This window comes from Pan troglodytes, chromosome 5 (genome assembly GCF_028858775.2).
Source record: "Pan troglodytes isolate AG18354 chromosome 5, NHGRI_mPanTro3-v2.0_pri, whole genome shotgun sequence".
Lineage (NCBI taxonomy): Eukaryota > Metazoa > Chordata > Mammalia > Primates > Hominidae > Pan > Pan troglodytes.
In genome coordinates, this window is record NC_072403.2 from 174,378,062 (window position 1) to 174,398,547 (window position 20,486).

Consider the following 20,486-nt stretch of genomic DNA (forward strand, 5'->3'; position numbering starts at 1 on the left):
GGCTCATTTTATACAAGAATTATACAACATTTTACTGGTCCCTCTAGAATTCTATAGCAGCAGGCATGTATCAGGGATCTTCACAGATATTTTGGAGATTTTTTTTTTTTTTTTTTCCGAGAGGGCCTCTGGCATATACTCTTGACATAACATCTGGGCACCATGGGTAGTACCTCCTTTATGTCAGATACTTCATTTTAATTAGGGGATGACTGCATTATTTCAAGACAAAGCAGGTGTAGGTTATTATTGGGTGTTGTATCAAAGAAATAAAGAAATGTAGGATGACATGGGGTTATTCATTTCTGCATTGAAAATAAGGGGAAATAAGGAGTTATATAGTAGGATCTTTGCAATTACACTGAAACCAGTATAGTGCGTGCTTGTTGAATGAATGAATATCAGTAATAACTCTCAAGAACTGTATTAAGCACCATATTTACTAAATATCTAACATATTATTTGTAATCATCAAACCACACTGATAAATAAGTATTGTAGCAGAGACAGCTGGCACCTCATCGAAATCTGTTTCCTCCTCTTCCCTGACACCAGATGACCTGATTTCCCAAATTCCTTAACATTTAGGGTTGGCTACACTGATTCCTTTTATCTGATGGGTATGACTAGAAGAGATGTGTGCCACTTTGAAGCCAAAGCATGTTCACAGAAGTTGTAGTGAACGTAGACAGACAACAAACAGATAAATACACGACAAAATGGTTGATAAATGTGTGTGGCGGCGGGGGCATAGATGGAGAGATGGGCAAAATACAAGTTAGAGACAAACTCTCAACTGTAAGCTGGGAGCTCACATCCTATGGTTTCAACCACACAACCAAAGACTACAAAATGCAGCGTGGCAGCATAATCAAATTTACATCATCAGGTTTTGGATTGTCAATAAACTTTCTAGAGATTACTCTGCACAGCCAAAATTTTAAAATGATATCAGATACAACAGCTAAAATTACTGGGTTGAAACTGGAAGCTTCCTTTTTAAACAGAGCTGTAAATGTATAAAATGCCACATTAGGGCACAGGTTTTATCACGTTTATTTGCTAGCTAATTATTGAATCCAAAGCCTTTCCAAACTTGTTTTTGGATGTTCTTGTGTTTGTTTGTTTGTTTTTCCTAAATCTGTATAGCCGTGAGCCTTGATCTTCATGTTTTCTTTCTCAGAAATCAATCATTCCTTTGTGCTACATACCACCTCCTCCTTCCTGATAGTATGTAGGCCATCTTCAAACTCCCTACAACTTCACCAACATTTCCAACTCATTTTCATACTCTTAAGCCCACTGGCATTATACATGCAATACTGACTCCAATAAAATTTATCATGTGGGATTAGCATAAGCAGAGGTGGCAAACTTCTCATTTGTTGCTCCCAAAAACAAAATGCTAGATCTCTCTCAAGTAAGAAGAAACTTGTATCACAGTGTGGTTTGGATGGTTGCTATGACAATATTGAGTTCTTCTTTGAGAAAGACCATGATAAGGCATTCATTAGGAACATAAGTACCTAGCAGTGAGGGTTGTTTTCTTTTTCATTTTTAAAATATCTGGCCAAGTAGCTGGCGTTTAAACAGATCAAGCATTTTACCTACATTCTCCAAACTTTAATTTCATAACGACTCCTTGAAATAAGATGATGGACAACAAAACTGGAGCTCAAAGAGATGCATAACTTACCTAAAGGGATATCACTGGATTTGCATCCAGGTTCATCTTGTAAAACCACGTTGAACTGCTTACCTTGACTGCATAAATCAGCAATGAGTACAGATATCTACTTTAATTAACACATCTAAATCTTGCTTCATTCTATAACCAAAGCAGTTAAAGGGTAGAATTTGGAAGCACTTAAGATGAACCCTCCAATTCTTCTCTATTGTCTCCAAAGGCTGTCCCATCTAATGGTACAGATGTGTGAAACTCAGAAAAATGATAACAGATTACAGATGAGACGCAACGAAAGCTTCCAGCCAGGAAGGTGGGTGAGGCAGATAGACAAGATCATGAATTTCCAGAGGAACATATGACAATTCTGATTTGTCTGTGAGGAAAAGACATGATGTCTCCCTATAAAAATTCACTGCACATTGCCAGGCATGGGGGTTCTCGCCTGTAATCCCAGCAGTTTGGGAGTCTGAGGCAGGAGGATTGCTTGAGCCCAGGAGTTCAGAATCAGCCTGGACAACATGGCAAAACTCTGTCTCTACAAAAAAATATAAAAATCAGCTGGGCATGGTGGCACATGCCTGTGGCCCCAGATACTCAGGAGGCTGAGGTGGGAGGATCGCTTGAGTCTGGGAGGTCCAGGCTGCAGTGAGCCATGATCACGCCACTGCACTCCAGCCCGGGCAACAGAGAGAGACCTTGCTCCTTGCAAAAAAATCACTGGACATAATGAAATTATGAACATAAGAAAAGGTTGGATTTAAGGGCTATTTTAATGTAATTCCCATCATTTTCATCATTCTTTTGTGATTCATATTATTTACCATGGAAGACTTCTATTTAAATCAAAAGGATTAACTGGGAGGGACACATTGATAACAAATAACTAGCTATCACAAATAGAAATTTGTGAAGGGATGGAATGTGAGAAAATTAGCTTTGATTATGAAAAATGAAAGAGAAAAGCCTAATGTAGAATTCGCAGCTAAGTGGGGGCAACCCATGCCAATCATTTCAAAGGCTGGTCACACCCGAGGCGTGACTAACCCAGCAGCAGATGGAACCTGGATTCTACATTTCACCATGCTTGGGGTGGGCTTGGGGCTCCATGACCCACAATTTTCCCACTGCATTTCCCGGGCCAAATGCCTCAGGTTCTGTCTTATTCCTGAATCCTGTTCATGATTAGAATCATGCTCAAGAGCTAAAATCTTCTTCTGAACTTAAGCCCCACTGACGGAAGCACTGAATATGCCTAACTCTTACAGTTTCCCTCCCTGCCTGGAAGTGGGCTCTATACCAAGCCAGGTGGTCCAGAGCCACTCTTCTGCCCACATCCTATCCTCATCCTCATCTTAAATGTAGCCAACGAGGAAAAACATCCATTCTGGTTTTGGCTGCTGGTAGCAGGCAGGGGTCTAAGGTAGCTCTTGAGTGTCTCACTCCCTGATCTGTGTATCCGCCTTGTATGAGCAGCATCTGTGACTATGAAGAATGCCACCCGTGTGATTAGGTTACACTATAGGGCCAAGGAGAGGGGGGGTTTCAGATATACGTCAAGTCTGTAATCGGCTGGCTTGTTCAGCAAAAGGGAGATTTTCCCCGGCGGGCCTGAACTACTAAAAAGAAGTGTGTAAGTGAGCTCCATGAAACGGGGTCTCAAGTTCAGAGACATGAAGTGACAGAGACTTCACGTTCCTGCTAGGCTTGAAGAAGCAAGTCATCGTAAGTTCTACAGCTGCAAGAAAGTGAACTTCTCCGAAAAGGACACGGAGCCCTCACCGAGGCCCCCACCAACCCCTTACCGAGGCCCCCACCAACCCCTTATTGTAGCCTCATGAGCCCCTAAGCAGAGGACCCATTAAACCAAGCCCACAAACATGGAAATGGTGAAACACTCACATTTTTCTACCATGATACCATTTACAAACATCGGATACATTTATCATTCAAAGGATTCTTGCCATGTGCAGATACCTATGCTCGGCTGCTGAGGAAGGCTGAAGCCCCTTGAGGACAAAGAAACATGAGCTTGTTGTCATTTAATCAAAACGGGCTCTTGAAGCTTAGGTCAGCGGTACCATTGTGAAGTCTGTTTTTCACTTTAAGGCCATGTGAGACAAAGAGATCTGTTGTTGTCCGTAGGGTTTTACTACAACATAGGATGTGGAATATGGCAAAAGTATAGTTTCCTACACATGGGTTTCCTAGGATGGCAGTAATCAAGTACCACAAACTAGCGGTTTAAACAACAGAAATGCACTGTCTCACAGCTCTGGAGGCCAGACCCTGAAATCAAGGCATCGGCAGGGCTGGTTCCTTCTGAGGGCTGGGAGAGAAGGACCTGCTCCAGGGTGCTCTCCTTCCTTGTAGATATCCACCTTCCCCTTGTGCCTGCACATCGTCCTGCCTCTGTGCTTGTCTGTCTCTCTTGTTTTTCCCCCTTTTTCTAAGGACACTTATATTGGATTAAGGCCCAGCCTAATGACCACACTTTCACTTGATTACCACTGTAAAGACCTGATCTCTCCAAATAAGGTCACATTCCCAGGTGCTTCAAAATAGGTTTTGTTTGGCCAGGCATAGTGGCTCATGCCTGTAATCCCAGCACTTTGGGAGACTGAGGCAGGTGGATCACTTGAGCTCAGCAGTTCGAGACCATGGCCAACATGATGAAAACCTGTCTCTACTGAAAATACAAAAATTAGCCGGGCATGATGGCAGGTACCTGTAATCCCAGCTACTTAGGAGGCTGAGGCAGGAGAATTACTTGAACCTGGGAGATGGAGGTTGCAGTGAGCCGAGATAACTCTAGCCTGAGCCAACAGAGCAAGACACTGTCTCAAAAAAAAAAAAAAAAAAAAGATTTTTTGAAGAACACAATTCACCCCATAATGCCCATAATAGAGGAAGGAGAGAGCATCCAAGGACTAGGTACCTTACTGGAGGGCAGCCAGCCAGCTGCCTCTGCTGTGGCAGCAAGACACCAAGGTGACCCTCCCAATTTCAATAGCTGTGGGATCATCAAGGGCAGGAGAAAGGGAAAGGAAGAACCTTGAATGTGACTGCATATCTAAGTTCCTAAATTGAAACAGAATGACCTACCTGGAAGTAAGAGTATGATTTTTTTCTTTCCTTCTGAGAGTGGAAATGATGGCTTGTGAGAAAGTTGAAACATAGAGAAAGTTTCATTTCAGCTTATCTGAGTTGTGCTGCATGAATATTTTTATTTGCCTCCTATGTCCTGAGCATGAGAATTGAGCACCAGAGGAAGAATCCAAGACTCCTTCACTTTATCCCCAGTCCACAGACCGACCATTGTCCTCAGCAATAGGCTGACTGTCATTCCCTCCCATTTTGCATGCAGGGATTGTACACACTGAAAAACTCCCTTCTGTCTAACCTCCCCTGCAGCAGGTCAAGTATAGTTTTTTGCTTTAATATAAGATATCTGTTGTACTAAGACTTCATTGAATAAGTTTCTTAAACAGACAAGCAAGTCATTTTTCCACTGTTGAGTGGCCTCTTAGTGAGTTAATCATTTTGTGGAAATACAAATAAATCTAACACAAAATACCAGAATTTTTTCCTTCTTAATAGAATTTAAATTCTTTGATTTAAAACATCATAATTTATTCCTTGTTAGATTTTTCAAATAATATATTCAAATGTCCACGTTAAATGTCAAATTAAGAGACAATGATTTTTATGAGTAATTTTTTATCACCAAAAGTTAATTGCCTCACGTACATTTCTCCACTGAGTTAGTAATATTATGACAATATTAATGCCATAGATTTTCAAGCTAAAGCAGATCTATTTTTCAAATGGAAAATTAATTCTAAAAAAATGAAAGTACTAATTTAAATCATTAATGGCAATTTCCTCTTCGCAAACTGCCTTGAACTTTTCCAGTTCTGCCCTAACAGTCCAGGAGAAGGAAAATACAAACTTTCTGGCATGGAAATAACATAAGAAGGAGCTGCAAGTTTCTTGGCAAAGACATTGACAACTTTTCAGGATAATCACAAAAGGGATAGGATAACTCTAAAAATGAACATAATGCTAGTCTGAGCCAGTTAAGTGCTCACTTTCATAGCTTCTGGTAGAAAGAGCATTCACGGAATTAAATATTAAATATGTTCTCCGAAGTTCTGAGATAGTAGGATAACTGTCTGTACTTATAAGAAAGGAGCGATGCCATGGGTGATTTTCCTAAACATAGCAGAGAATCAGGAAAACAGCCAAGCATTTGCTGAGACGGAGGCACATAAAACATGAATCTGAGAATCCCAAGGGTAGAAGGGAGAAATGTGGAGGGTTATCATCATAAATCATGTTAGGAACTAGGGCAAGAAACTCATGGTGACCTCTGGACACTAAAATGCAGCTGGTCATAATTAAGCTTCAGGCTTTGCTCTTCCTGGGCCAGTTCATTGGCATCGTCTACTGACAGGCCTCGTACCAGTCTACAGAAGCGATTGCCTGGAACAAGCCTCTTGATGTTATTGACACTTATGAACCAACTCTGGTACTAGATGCAAAAAGCATGTCACAAGAGGGATGGGTGGGATCGGGGGGAAGGGACATCGCAGGAATCATGCCACTTTCCAGCCCCACCATCCTCTGGTGCCACGTCCACCCTTGATCACTATTACCAACCCAGTATCCCTCTAGCCCTTCAGGGGAGGGTGTCAGGGATCACAAGGAAACACATGGGACCCACACATTTCGAGATGCCTCACCTCCTGCTCGAAAGTCAGGTGAAGAAGGATTCTTGAGCCAAACATGAAAGATTTTTTGAGAGCTAAGCTGACAGGAGAATTTCCCGTAAAAAGATGAAAGCCCTGGCTTTAACAGAGCCCCTTTTCATTTTTACCTTTAAAAAGCTTTTCCTTTCATGTTACCCTGAGGTTATTCACCGCTACGACAACAATCTCCAAAGACGTTTTCTCCATTATAGAAGAGGAAAAGGTTGGCGTTGGGATTTGGTCAGGAAATGAAGCGTTGAAGACAAACAAGATGTTCTAATATAGAGCAAACCTGATGAGTCATTTTCTAAGTGAGCAGCCGCTTCCAGATACAATTAATAGTAACTTCCTAGTTATTACTATTATTATTATTATTGTTATTTTTTTCTTTCTGAGACAGACTTTCACTCTTGTCATCCAGGCTGGAGTGCAATGGCGGGATCTCGCCTCACTGCCACCTCTGCCTCCTACATTCAAGCGATTCTCCTGCCTCAGCCTCCTGAGTAACTGGGACTACAGTTGCCTGCCACCACACCTGGCTAATTTTTTTATTTTTTAGTAGAGACAAGGTTTCACTACATTGACCAGGCTGGTCTCCAACTCCCGACCTCAGGTGATCTGCCCACCTCGGCCTCCCCAAGTGCTGGGATTACAGGTGTGAGCCACTGCGCCCGGCCTCTTCCAAGTTATTCTGTCATTTGGCACTGATCCGTCTTTCAAAGACATTCAATTAATCACCAGAGATGCAACACCATAAGGGAGCAGAATATTTCAATATATTACCTGATATATTTTCTTTCGTCATTACCCTTTTGTACCCTGTAGCTTTCTACCTTAAAGGCTCCACCTACAGGCAGAGGCTCATTGCCTTAGAGAAGGAGAGACTTAAAAAAAATCCCAGGCAAACAGAGGGTCAAGTAACCAGACTTGGAATTGCAGAGATGTTGGTGAATCTACAGCAGCCACAATGGTCCAGGATAGAATCTACTCCATGGAAGCTTGGAAGTGGGAAGAGCCGAGGATGACCTAGAGCCCATAAGAAGATAAGTCTGAAGCAGCTGGAGGAAGGTGGATACCCACAGGATGTGTGATGGGGTCTGGATGAGAGCAGCTGGGTGAGAAGCAGCACCACTGCCTTCCTTAGACCCACCAGGACCAGTTCTTTCGGTAGTGATGGAGATGGGGAGGCGGAAATAAAAACCCCGACATCTCTTTGATTAGGTGAAAGTAAAGCAACCAATGGAATGCCCTAATTCTTTCTGGGATCTCCTACAGCACACAAAAAACACCTGATTTCCAACACTGGGTAGCAGCAATACTGTAGGTATGGCCCCACAGAGTGTCTATGCACAGAGTCCTGTGGTCGCTGGGGACCCAAGGGGTGCAGTAAATACCTCATGAAGGGCAAGGAGGAGGTCAAAGAGACTTTCTGAGAGTAACAGTATTTCCAAAGGGTGCTGGCTCAAAAAATGAAAATATGTAAGCCAGATGTTTAGCATCCTGGGTAAGATATTAACAAGCTTCAACATCAGATGTAAAGGGAAGGAAAAGAAAATTGATTCCACAACATCCCCAGTTTCACTTCAGTAGAGGCCAATAAGACAGAAGCCAACAGGAAATTAGACTTCCCTTCTTCAGGCAGAACAGTGGTGAGGCCCTATGGCCTGATCATCCCCAGGAAAAGGATGAAAGGATAAGAAGAGGGAAAGAACCCGAATGGGAAAGAGTATTTCTCAAAGGGGTCGAAGTTTTAATTTATAAGATGAAAAGAATGAGGGTTAAAATGTAAACAAAGCCACCAAAATATAGAAAACACAGATTTGGAATTCTAAATCCATGTGCTCCATTCATGGAGGAGGTGGAAACTTGCTGAGCTCTCGAACCACTCAGCCAGTTCACAGACATAAAAGGAGACCCAGCGGAGAGGGAGTGGGAGAGTGGGAGATCACCGCCCTGGAGAGGGCAGCTGTCCCATTGGGGGGCCCCACCTCCACTTTTTCGAGTGCTCTTCCTCCACCTCAAGCCTGGTGGAAGCCAGGGGATGACTCAGAGATGGGGACACAGAGGGCTCTCCTCCCAGCCTGAACAGCTAAAGCAGGCTGTGTCAGGAGGAATGTGAATACAGTGGGTGGACCTGTACTCCAGGGCTGCGGGAAAGACTGGGGTTCCCCAAGGACCAGATGTGGGCAGGTGGAGAGACAGAAAGAGAGAGAGACAGAGGAAGAAGAGAGACAGAGAGTGCCCGCCACCGCACCCGGCTAATTTTTTGTATTTTTAGTAGAGACGGGGTTTCACCGTGTTAGCCAGGATGGTCTCGATCTCCTGACATCGTGATCCGTCGGCCTCGGCCTCCCAAAGGGCTGGGATTACAGGCGTGAGCCACCACTCCCGGCTGGGAGAAGTCTTAGGGCTTAGACATGAGGGCCACCTGGAGGGTGGCAGGACCCTGGAAACAAGAAGCCAAAGTCAAGTCTTCAGGGCAGCAGGAGAGATCAGAAGGGGCCATGCAACCAGGCTGAATAGAGAGGCATCATATTGGGAGGCAGGAGAGATGCAGAAAAGAGCTTTCCATAGGTGCAAATATACTAAGAGTTCATGAAAGCCCCCGGTGCTGAGGAATCAGCTGGAACCCTTGGCCAGGCTCCAAGTACCCGAGCCAAAAGCTCTGTTTCCTGGCCCCATTCCCCTCCTTCCTACACCCTTTCAAGCTTCCTCAAACTTCTTCAGAGCTTGGCCTGAGAGAGAGAAGGAGGTGAACAGAGAGAGAGGAGAGAGGCAGAGAGAGAGAGAGAAGCAGAGACTCTAATTAAACCTCTTCCTCAATGTCAATGTCAGGCAGAGAAGAACCTGTGGCTTGAAATGAGCAAGAAATACAAATTGTGGAATTGATTATTAACTTGCCTGAATACCAGGATTAGTAAATTTAGACTTTGTTCACTACTTCAACTGCCCACAGGACTGAGTAAAACAAAAATCACAGACCCTGCTGAAACTGCAGGAATGATTTAACTCCTGCACACGATTTAATTGGGCAACTGGAAAAGGAAATACAACCTTTTGTTCTGATGTTATTAAAGATGTGCTTGCTCAGCATCATTATTGTATTAAGTTTTCTGCTGAAGAAGATTAAGAAGAGAATAAGAATAGAATAAGAGTAAAATAAAAGAGAAATACAATACAATAAAAATATAAAAGAAAAGAATAGAAAAAAGAGTAAGAAAAGGAAAAGAGGGATGTAAGTAATGCAGATTCAGGTGTAGGCACAAACTAAGTTCCATCTAGAGACTACTGAAATACTGCACTCACTTTGATAACCCAGAAAACACAGGACAAGATCTGCACGAGATCTGGATCTGGGTTGTGCTTCCTCGATCACTAACCCTAGTAACCATACTTATTAGCTAAAACCTCTGCCTCTAGCTTTTCATTTGGAACATACATTTAATATACAGCCCTACATAAGTTCAGCCAATATGCAGCTCAACAACATATTAACTAGGCAAGTTGTATTTCAGAATCTGTGTGAGAAGCGGCATGCACGCAGCCTCCCAGCATTCGCTGGTGCTGGGGCTTGTGTGTGACAACATCAGGGAGCTCTTCCAAATGCTGGTCGCTCGGTACCCATATGGAGGCATTCTTCCTCTAGATTGCCAAGCTTTCTTACCACAGGAAGATTTAGGCTGTGTCCACTTAGGGCCAAAATAATGAATCAGTTCAGTCGTTACGTGTGCACCATTTATACTGGGGTTTGACAGAATTTTAAACTTTTTACTCGATTGCCTTGATATCATGGAGTTATTGCTATTTATCAGTCTATATTTACACAGAAGGCCTGACGTGGCTACACGCAGGCCCTGTGGTCTGATACCATGTAAGGCACCCACAGCATCCCTCACCAGCTGAGATCGAATTTATTCACACACATGCATCTCCCCTCCAAATGGAACTTATTCTGACTTTAGATCTCCTATTAGGACTAATGCCATTAACTAATTGTCCAATAATTTCAGCAAAATTCAAAGTATACAACGGAAGTATTACCTGGCCCCACTACAGGAGTTGTGGGAACCTCACTGGCAATCAGATTTTTCCTGTCTGTCTTCTCTTGCTCTTCACTTCCCAGGAAAGCAGGCAGATCCACTAACTTCATAATTCTAGAGCAAAGTGGGGCCTTACACACAAGCCTACGCTTGCCCTTGGAGTTTATTTTGACTTCTGCATAGGTGGCTGCCACTGCAGTTGTCAGAATCTGAAATTCGGGAGATGCCCCTTGACAGGCAGGGACACCATCTGATGGCAGTGTGACAAGGTGCATTGTTAATACAGGAAGGGCTTTCTAATCGAGAGTGGATACCCATGCAGAAATTTTCGGATGTTCCCAAGGTCACTACAAAGAAACATGAAATAAAAAGATATACCCCATGAAACTACAATTTTGGAAAAGTAAAAATAATTACAGCAAGTTTGTATCTGGGATTTGTTCATTTTAAATAAAATTTAATAACAAAAACAAAGCAAAAGAGAACAAGGAGGGGAGAGGGACAGTAAATGGGTAAAAAGAAGGAAAAGATGGAGGAGAAACACCAAGAGCTGTCAAAGCCCACAGTCGCCTTAAAACAGCATGTGCCCATCCCCCCACCCCCTTCTATGCCCCCCACCCCCTTCTATGCCAGCGCCCAGTACCTCACTCCCTATCTGCGCTGCCTCCCAGCCAGGGGCCTTGACAAGCCCACACTCTCCAGGAAGGGTATGAGCACAGCCCCTACTGCAGGAGAGGATGGAGACAAGCTCTGTTCTTCTTGCTTTTATGTGAGTCTGATACTCATAACACTCATCTCCTTTCTGAGCATTGCAGGCTTTAAGGGCCCTCTGGCTGGCTCCTTAACCCAGCTTCTGAAATCCCCCGGAGCTGCCTGACTTCCCACTCTGGACCCTAAGTAAACATTTACAGAAGCAGTGGATGCCGCTTATTTCTTACTCCACAACTATCTATCCATTCTTTTGCCAACCAAATTATTATGTGCCAATCACATTGAGGCAAAGCAAAAATGAACGCACTTTAAAAACATTAAAATGTGCTCAGATTGCAAATGTATACAGCTATTATACCCAGCAGGAAAAAAGCCAATTAATTTACGTATTTAAGAAAATTTTCTTACTTGAGGACAAAAATTAAAAAGGGGAAGGAAACTCATGTTGAATTTCACTTAGAAAAGTCAAAGTGAAAATAATCAGAATATCTTCAGCTACCCAAGGATTTACTGTAACTAGAAAAAAGCGTCGTTTCCATGCTGCCTCAGCTTTCCAAATCTATCATTCTAATCCATTTTTAAAAAAGAATAAAATCTGAAAAATAAAGTACATCTCCAGGCCTCTCATATTGCAAATGACGTGTCCAATCATACTTCTACAAGGAAAAAATTAATGGCAAAGGGGGCCAAGAGTTAACTGCTGGAATGGTTAACTAGAAAAGGCCCAGTCGAAATTAATCCCCATGACTTCATGTGAATTTCATAGCCATAGCTTAATCCTACATGTCAGTACAACAGGAACTGCTTAGCTCTGCTAATCAGATTCTAGAATTTTTCTTTTCTTTTTTTTTTTGTAAGCATCTTAGTTTCGCAAAGGCAGCTGGCTGTGATGGTATTGGTCACTCTGCTGAAGAATATACATGGGACCTAAAATAGCTCTGGGTCCTTTTCAACTGTGGCAGTTTCATCAATGGCATCCGTTACAAGATCCTGGTAGTAATATTGATATATCAACGTACCAATTAAACCATCTGCACAAGGGTATCCATCCACCTGTGTCTGATACCATGTAAGGCATTCTTTCACATCTGGCACAAAGAAGGAAAAAAGGCACAATTCTACAAGATAGGATTTTGAAAGAACTTCTGTTTGAAGAGTGAAAAGAATAGATGTGAGGGAGGAGCCAAGATGGCCGAATAGGAACAGCTCCGGTCTACAGCTCCCAGCGTGAGCGACGCAGAAGACAGGTGATTTCTGCATTTCCATCTGAGGTACCGGGTTCATCTCACTAGGGAGTGCCAGACAGTGGGCGCAGGTCAGTGGGTGCGTGCACCATGCGCGAGCCGAAGCAGGGCCAGGCATTGCCTCACCTGGGAAGCGCAAGGGGTCAGGGAGTTCCCTTTCCGACTCAAAGAAAGGGGTGACGGACTCACCTGGAAAATCGGGTCACTCCCACCCGAATATTGCGCTTTTCAGACCGGCTTAAAAAACGGCGCACCACGAGACTATATCCCACACCTGGCTCGGAGGGTCCTACGCCCACAGAGTCTCGCTGATTGCTAGCACAGCAGTCTGAGATCAAACTGCAAGGCGGCAGCGAGGCTGGGGGAGGGGCGCCCGCCATAGCCCAGGCTTGCTTAGGTAAACAAAGCAGCAGGGAAGCTCGAACTGGGTGGAGCCCACCACAGCTCAAGGAGGCCTGCCTGCCTCTGTAGGCTCCACCTCTGGGGGCAGGGCACAGACAAACAAAAAGACAGCAGTAACCTCTGCAGACTTAAATGTCCCTGTCTGACAGCTTTGAAGAGAGCAGTGGTTCTCCCAGCACGCAGCTAGAGATCTGAGAATGGGCAGACTGTCTCCTCAAGTGGGTCCCTGATCCCTGACCCCCAAGCAGCCTAACTGGGAGGCACCCCCCAGCAGGGGCACACTGACACCTCACACAGCAGGGTATTCCAACAGACCTGCAGCTGAGGGTCCTGTCTGTTAGAAGGAAAACTAACAAACAGAAAGGACATCCACACCAAAAACCCATCTGTACATCACCATCATCAAAGACCAAAAGTAGATAAAACCACAAAGATGGGGAAAAAACAGAACAGAAAAACTGGAAACTCTAAAACGCAGAGCGTCTCTCCTCCTCCAAAGGAACGCAGTTCCTCACCAGCAACAGAACAAAGCTGGATGGAGAATGACTTTGACGAGCTGAGAGAAGAAGGCTTCAGACGATCAAATTACTCTGAGCTACGGGAGGACATTCAAACCAAAGGCAAAGAAGTCGAAAACTTTGAAAAAAATTTAGAAGAATGTATAACTAGAATAACCAATACAGAGAAGTGCTTAAAGGAGCTGATGGAGCTGAAAACCAAGGCTCGAGAACTACGTGAAGAATGCAGAAGCCTCAGGAGCCGATGCGATCAACTGGAAGAAAGGGTATCAGCAATGGAAGATGAAATGAATGAAATGAAGCGAGAAGGGAAGTTTAGAGAAAAAAGAATAAAAAGAAATGAGCAAAGCCTCCAAGAAATATGGGACTATGTGAAAAGACCAAATCTACGTCTGATTGGTGTACCTGAAAGTGATGCGGAGAATGGAACCAAGTTGGAAAACACTCTGCAGCATATTATCCAGGAGAACTTCCCCAATCTAGCAAGGCAGGCCAAGGTTCAGATTCAGGAAATACAGAGAACGCCACAAAGATACTCCTCGAGAAGAGCAACTCCAAGACACATAATTGTCAGATTCACCAAAGTTGAAATGAAGGAAAAAGTGTTAAGGGCAGCCAGAGAGAAAGGTCGGGTTACCCTCAAAGGGAAGCCCATCAGACTAACAGCAGATCTCTCAGCAGAAACCCTACAAGCCAGAAGAGAGTGGGGGCCAATATTCAACATTCTTAAAGAAAAGAATTTTCAACCCAGAATTTCATATCCAGCCAAACTAAGCTTCATAAGTGAAGGAGAAATAAAATACTTTACAGACAAGCAAATGTTGACCGATTTTGTCACCACCAGGCCTGCCCTAAAAGAGCTCCTGAAGGAAGTGCTAAACATGGAAAGGAACAACCGGTACCAGCCGCTGCAAAATCATGCCAAAATGTAAAGACCATCGAGACTAGGAAGAAACTGCATCAACTAACGAGCAAAATCACCAGCTAACATCATAATGACAGGATCAAATTCACACATAACAATATTAACTTTAAATATAAATGGACTAAATTCTCCAATGAAAAGACACAGACTGGCAAATTGGATAAAGAGTCAAGATCCATCAGTGTGCTGTATTCAGGAAACCCATCTCACGTGCAGAGACACACATAGGCTCAAAATAAAAGGATGGAGGAAGATCTACCAAGCAAATGGAAAACAAAAAAAGGTAGGGGTTGCAATCCTAGTCTCTGATAAAACAGACTTTAAACCAACAAAGATCAAAAGAGACAAAGAAGGCCATTACATAATGGTAAAGGGATCAATTCAACAAGAAGAGCTAACTATCCTAAATATATATGCACCCAATACGGGAGCACCCAGATTCATAAAGCAAGTCCTGAGTGACCTACAAAGAGACTTAGACTCCCACACATTAATAATGGGAGACTTTAACACCCCACTGTCAACATTAGACAGATCAATGAGACAGAAAGTCAACAAGGATACCCAGGAACTGAACTCAGCTCTGCACCAAGTGGACCTAATAGACACCTACAGAACTCTCCACCCCAAATCAACAGAATATACATTTTTTTCAGCACCACACCACACCTATTCCAAAATTGACCACATAGTTGGAAGTAAAGCTCTCCTCAGCAAATGTAAAAGAACAGAAATTATAACAAACTATCTCTCAGACCACAGTGCAATCAAACTAGAACTCAGGATTAAGAATCCCACTCAAAGCCACTCAACTACATGGAAACTGAACAACCTGCTCCTGAATGACTACTGGGTACATAACGAAATGAAGGCAGAAATAAAGATGTTCTTTGAAACCAACGAGAACAAACACACAACATACCAGAATCTCTGGGATGCATTCAAAGCAGTGTGTAGAGGGAAATTTATAGCACTAAATGCCCACAAGAGAAAGCAGGAAAGATCCAAAATTGACACCCTAACATCACAATAAAAAGAACTAGAAAAGCAAGAGCAAACACATTCAAAAGCTAGCAGAAGGCAAGAAATAACTAAAATCAGAGCAGAACTGAAGGAAATAGAGACACAAAAAACCCTTCAAAAAATCAATGAATCCAGGAGCTGGTTTTTTGAAAGGATCAACAAAATTGATAGACTGCTAGCAAGACTAATAAAGAAAAAAAGAGAGAAGAATCAAATAGACACAATAAAAAATGATAAAGGGGATATCACCACCGATCCCAAAGAAATACAAACTACCATCAGAGAATACTACAAACACCTCTACGCAAATAAACTAGAAAATCTAGAAGAAATGGATAAATTCCTCGACACATACACTCTCCCAAGACTAAACCAGGAAGAAGTTGAATCTCTGAATAGACCAATAACAGGAGCTGAAATTGTGGCAATAATCAATAGTTTACCAACCAAAAAGAGTCCAGGACCAGATGGATTCACAGCCGAATTCTACCAGAGGTACAAGGAAGAATTGGTACCATTCCTTCTGAAACTATTCCAATCAATAGAAAAAGAGGGAATCCTCCCTAACTCATTTTATGAGGCCAGCATCATTCTGATACCAAAGCTGGGCAGAGACACAACCAAAAAAGAGAATTTTAGACCAATATCCTTGATGAACATTGATGCAAAAATCCTCAATAAAATACTGGCAAACCGAATCCAGCAGCACATCAAAAAGCTTATCCACCATGATCAAGTGGGCTTCATCCCTGGGATGCAAGGCTGGTTCAATATATGCAAATCAATAAATGTAATCCAGCATATAAACAGCCAAAGACAAAAACCACATGATTATCTCAATAGATGCAGAAAAAGCCTTTGACAAAATTCAACAACCCTTCATGCTAAAAACTCTCAATAAATTAGGTATTGATGGGACGTATTTCAAAATAATAAGAGCTATCTATGACAAACCCACAGCCAATATCATACTGAATGGGCAAAAACTGGAAGCATTCCCTTTGAAAACTGGCACAAGACAGGGATGCCCTTTCTCACCACTCCTATTCAACATAGTGTTGGAAGTTCTGGCCAGGGCAATTAGACAGGAGAAGGAAATAAAGGGTATTCAATTAGGAAAAGAGGAAGTCAAATTGTCCCTGTTTGCAGACGACATGATTGTATATCTAGAAAACCCCATTGTCTCAGCCCAAAATCTCCTTAAGCTGATAAGCAACTTCAGCAAAGTCTCAGGATACAAAATCAATGTACAAAAATCACAAGCATTCTTATACACCAACAACAGACAAACAGAGAGCCAAATCATGAGTGAACTCCCATTCACAATTGCTTCAAAGAGAATAAAATACCTAGGAATCCAACTTACAAGGGATGTGAAGCACCTCTTCAAGGAGAACTACAAACCACTGCTCAAGGAAATAAAAGAGGATACAAACAAATGGAAGAACATTCCATGCTCATGGGTAGGAAGAATCAATATCGTGAAAATGGCCATACTGCCCAAGGTAATTTACAGATTCAATGCCATCCCCATCAAGCTACCAATGACTTTCTTCACAGAATTGGAAAAAACTACTTTAAAGTTCATATGGAACCAAAAAAGAGCCCGCATTGCCAAGTCAATCCTAAGCCAAAAGAACAAAGCTGGAGGAATCACACTACCTGACTTCAAACTATACTACAAGGCTACAGTAACCAAAACAGCATGGTACTGGTACCAAAACAGAGATATAGATCAATGGAACAGAACAGAGCCCTCAGAAATAACGCCGCATACCTATAACTATCTGATCTTTGACAAACCTGAGAAAAACAAGCAATGGGGAAAGGATTCCCTATTTAATAAATGGTGCTGGGAAAACTGGCTAGCCATATGTAGGAAGCTGAAACTGGATCCCTTCCTTACACCTTATACAAAAATCAATTCAAGATGGATTAAAGATTTAAACATTAGTCCTAAAACCATAAAAACCCTAGAAGAAAACCTAGGCATTACCATTCAGGACATAGGCATGGGCAAGGACTTCATGTCCAAAACACCAAAAGCAATGGCAACAAAAGACAAAATTGACAAATGGGATCTAATTAAACTAAAGAGCTTCTGCACAGCAAAAGAAACTACCATCAGAGTGAACAGGCAACCTACAAAATGGGAGAAAATTTTCGCAACCTACTCATCTGACAAAGGGCTAATATCCAGAATCTACAGTGAACTCATACAAATTTACAAGAAAAAAACAAACAACCCCATCAAAAAGTGGGCGAAGGACATGAACAGACACTTCTCAAAAGAAGACATTTATGCAGCCAAAAAACACATGAAAAAATGCTCATCATCACTGGCATCAGAGAAATGCAAATCAAAACCATTATGAGATACCATCTCACACCAGTTAGAATGGCAATCATTAAAAAGTCAGGAAACAACAGGTGCTGGAGAGGATGTGGAGAAATAGGAACACTTTTACACTGTTGGTGGGACTGTAAACTAGTTCAACCATTGTGGAAGTCAGTGTGGCGATTCCTCAGGGATCTAGAACTAGAAATACCATTTGACCCAGCCATCCCATTACTGGGTATATACCCAAATGACTATAAATCATGCTGCTATAAAGACACATGCACACGTATGTTTATTGCGGCATTATTCACAATAGCAAAGACTTGGAACCAACCCAAATGTCCAACAATGATAGACTGGATTAAGAAAATGTGGCACATATACACCATGGAATACTATGCAGCCATAAAAAATGATGAGTTCATGTCCTTTGTAGGGACATGGATGAAATTGGAAATCATCATTCTCAGTAAACTATCGCAAGATCAAAAAACCAAACACCGCATATTCTCACTCATAGGTGGGAACTGAACAATGAGATCACATGGACACACGAAGGGGAATATCACACTCTGGGGACTGTGGTGGGGTGGGGGGAGGGGGGAGGGATAGCATTGGGAGATATACCTAATGCTAGATGACGAGTTAGTGGGTGCAGCGCACCAGCATGGCACATGTATACATATGTAACCAACCTGCACAATGTGCAAATGTACCCTAAAACTTAAAGTATAAAAAAAAAAAAAAAAAAGAAAAGAATAGATGTGACATGAATGGACAGATGAATTAGGAGGCATACAGTGTAATAACACAAAGAAATTATTGTGGGTTCATATCTAAACTCCATCAGAAAATATATTCATATATTCTGTAACATGAACACATTTAATCTATAGTGGTTGTTCTCAGAGTAACAGAAAAAAAAATTCTTATTATTAAGTTCACTTTCAGAAAAATATAATTAAAAACCACATAGGACAAGGAGAGACAAAGAATAAATTTCCTTGAATCATCTAAAAATAAATGTATCAATATAGCAACATACCACTGTGGGCTCTTCATCCTTCCTGCTTCATTAATTACAGTCCAGTGACACCTCCATGCCCAGTCCTAGCTAAAAACCATACTCTCAACACTAAATATTAAGTCTCAGATTCTGACAAGTATGTTCATGTCAGTAGTTACAACAAGCAAAATATGTGAAATCAGGATTATAGCTGTGGGTGCTAGAAGTGGATTCTCTGTCCTATTATTCTCCATTTTCACACAACTACACATCCATCCATCTTCCATCTTTCCGATTCTGTTCTGTGCCCTCAGAGGTTGACACCCATAGGCCAAATCACTTGGGCTCCCTTGTCCTGCAACCTCCAGTTGGGTTTTGACAAGGGGAGGTACCAGGAGGTCAATGGGTACAGAGGGAGGGGAGAGAGAGAGAGAGAGAGAGAGAGAGAGAGAGAGAGAGAGATTGACTGGGGCTTCCCTCCATCCTTCCTGGCCCTGCTTGCTTGAAATCTCTGGTTCCGGTGGGGACTGCAACCCTCCAGGATTTACCACCCACCAGATGTCCCTTCTGCTAGGGCTCCAATTCTCATTAGCTCTGGGAACAGCATTTATTCCTCTTTTCCCTAAAGACCTAACAATAGTAACAGCTTCTCACTATGAATAGTTCAGGTGTCTTGACATCCTTCTTTGTTTTTTTTAAAACTGTTTTCTTCAGCCTCCTATCTGAGGGTGCTGTTTTCTTCTGGAATCTGAACTGACACACCCTGGAATTACAGGGTTATGTTTCCCTGAAGGGAAGGGTGACAATAGGAAGTACTAATGAAGATATTTCCCCCTCAGGATGACATATGCTCTCTAACTTAGTGACCCTCCCACCCATCCCCCACCCCTCCACCCCATGAGGTCAGCATGGAGGCACCAGAGGACATATTTACAATTCTTGGCCTTCACCTTGATGAAAGCAGCAATCTTGGGGAGAGGGAGAATGGTAAGGAAAAACTGCCGAGGTGCAAGCTGTTTCTTGACCCTGTATAAGATTCTCAGAGCGCAGGAAAAGAAAGCCAGAGCCAGGGCTGAGCCAGGTGGAGGAGGGGAGGGCTGGAAGCCCGGACCTCTGGGAGGTGCTGCCCCGCCATGTGCCCTGAGGGCCTTGATGTGGGAGCAGAAGAGATGGCCTGGCGTGTCCAAGACAGTGAGGGCCTGGTTCCAGCCCCCGCTCTTCCAGGAGCTAAAAAGAGCCTCCACATCCTGCTGCACTGAAAAGAGGAGCTGGCCTTGCTGAAGGGAGGATGGCCCACAGGGGCTCACAGGGTCAGGGCAAAGGGTTACCCTTGGGGAAAGCTGCAAGGAGGTGTGAACTGGAGGCAGAGCTGCTGGAACACATCTCAGATGCCAACCTTAACAGCGAAGACGCATCAGGCATCTCAGCCCCTTCGGGCAGACGGAGACACTGTGCTGGATGGTGGGACGCTGCCCATGACACGGCTCACGGTGAGCTCCCGACTTAGATTCAATGCCAGACACAGGGGCAGAGAGGCCAATGGCTCAATAGAGGAGACTTCCAATCTGAAACGCTTGAGTGTCTCTCCCGGTGTGTAAGATTCTGGTTTTTACCCTTAGGTGGAAGGTGGAATGGGCACACTAGAACACTATTCTTTTCTCTCTCTTCGTGAGCAGCTTCTTCGATAAAAAGAGTCTATTTTTTTCCCAGGTGCACCCAAGTGTTCAGTGGCTTCAGTGAATAAAGTCACTGGAAGATATGGGGCTCATTTCTATTTAATTAGATATAAGTTTTCATTATCATTATTGTGAACTTGGCTTTAAATTATGCAAACATATATA

General features: G+C 43.0%; 1 protein-coding gene across 6 annotated transcripts in view; it reads right to left on the minus strand.

The window, feature by feature from the left end:
• The window catches only part of PRKN (parkin RBR E3 ubiquitin protein ligase), a 1,411,643-nt gene that overhangs the window by 968,762 nt on the left and 422,395 nt on the right, over nt 1–20,486 (minus strand). The window contains exon 1 of one of the 6 annotated variants that reach the window (XM_054686974.2): nt 12,620–12,784. The exons of the other annotated variants lie outside the window; for them this stretch is intronic. The gene's annotated coding sequence lies outside the window, so the exon portion shown is untranslated. Of the gene's footprint in view, nt 1–12,619; nt 12,785–20,486 lie in introns of those variants that run through there. 6 annotated transcript variants of the gene reach the window in all.